Consider the following 1848-nt stretch of genomic DNA (forward strand, 5'->3'; position numbering starts at 1 on the left):
ACCAAATTTTGTTTTGAATTTGGTTACCACTTTGCACTCCTTTCTTAGAAGCTCTGCCTCTGCTTCCTCTAAGTGTTCAAAATTCTTTAGAATTAGACAGTCCAGGAAGTTTTCTTCCTGGCAGTCTTCTTCTACATCATACATAATTAGTTGTGGTTGTAGCTTTTTGGGCTCTTCCACAACTAATTTTTGTGCACTCAGATTTGCTCTTTTAATTATTTCTATATCTCGCTTGGTTTCAACCTCTAAGACAACTCCTTTATTACGGAGTTGCCGTATGCCTCTGACTTTTATTTGTTTATTAATATCTTTAAGACCAGTTTTTACGTGGTCTTTTATTTCGTCATTAGATCTCCTGTCTGTTTTATCACATTCAGGCTTGATATATATAAATTCGCTTTTTGTTTTCTGTTGAACTATTTGCGTTGGGACTTTTGGGTTGGGTGCTCTAGATGCCACATTTGCATATGACATGTTTGTGGTTCTTTCCTTATATTTGGTCTCTGTTTTTCCGCGCTCTAAAATTTCTTTTTGAAGCATAAGCTCCAAATTAGACCATTTTTCAAGGATGAACTTGATTGCGCCTTTGGACACTTTATTTGAGTCATTGAAGAGAAAACTTTCAAGTTGTTCTCTTTCAATTTTAACCTTAGTCAAACTATCCGCAGATAGATTGGTTGTGCTCTCTTTAGGGATTGTAACCCCTTTCTCTACCACATTCTCTTTAGGGGTTTTATCCCCTTTTTCCACCATTTTCTCTTTGGGGGTTGCATCCCCTTTTTTAGCCACTTTTTCTTTAGGGGTTGTATCCCCCTTCTCCACTGTAGATAGGGACAGTAGATAGGGACAGTGGGAATCTCGTTAATCCATTCATGCGCGTCACTAGTTAGATGACGAGGCATTTGGCTACCTTAAGAGAGTCATAGTTACTCCCGCCGTTTACCCGCGCTTGCTTGAATTTCTTCACGTTGACATTCAGAGCACTGGGCAGAAATCACATTGCGTCAACACCCGCTAGGGCCATCGCAATGCTTTGTTTTAATTAGACAGTCGGATTCCCCTAGTCCGTGCCAGTTCTGAGCTGACCGTTGAATGGCGGCCGAAGAGTACGACTGACCGACCGAAGCCGGCACAGAAACCTCGCAGCAAGAAAGATCCGCGGGGGGCCTAGACACGGGACCGAGCTCGGATCTAAGTCACAAGGACAATTTCACCTTGCCCAGGCCCGGCACATCGGCCTACGCCCGCTTCCCAACCAAGCCCGGCACGCCCCGATCCTCAGAGCCAATCCTTATCCCGAAGTTACGGATCCAATTTGCCGACTTCCCTTACCTACATTTATCTATCGACTAGAGGCTCTTCACCTTGGAGACCTGCTGCGGATATGGGTACGAACCGGCGCGACACCTACCGTGGCCCTCTCCTGGATTTTCAAGGTCCGAGGGGAAGATACGGACACCGCCACAACTGCGGTGCTCTTCGCGTTCCAAACCCTATCTCCCTTCTAGAGGATTCCAGGGAACTCGAACGCTCATACAGAAAAGAAAACTCTTCCCGTATTTCCCGACGGCGTCTCCAGGTCATTTTGGGTTACCCCGACGAACTCTCTTGCGAGGGCCCGACTTGTAAACGGTTCCGCTGCCGGGTTCCGGAATAGGAACCGGATTCCCTTTCGCCCGATGGGTGTGAAATTTTATTCAAAATAAAATACACCGACATCAACATAGGATTTCTCCTGGGGCTTAGGATCGACTGACTCGTGTGCAACGGCTGTTCACACGAAACCCTTCTCCACGTCAGTCCTCCAGGGCCTCGCTGGAGTATTTGCTACTACCACCAAGATCTGCA

At 46.2% G+C, this 1848-nt stretch overlaps 1 pseudogene; it reads right to left on the reverse strand.

Annotated features, from left to right (window-relative positions):
- Positions 1–787: 787 nt before the first annotated feature.
- The window catches only part of LOC113380520, a 2775-nt pseudogene continuing 1714 nt past the window's right edge, over positions 788–1848 (reverse strand).

This window comes from Ctenocephalides felis, unplaced genomic scaffold (assembly GCF_003426905.1).
Source record: "Ctenocephalides felis isolate EL2017-DRISC unplaced genomic scaffold, ASM342690v1 CF-g0.4_SCAFFOLD_02194, whole genome shotgun sequence".
Classification (NCBI taxonomy): domain Eukaryota; kingdom Metazoa; phylum Arthropoda; class Insecta; order Siphonaptera; family Pulicidae; genus Ctenocephalides; species Ctenocephalides felis.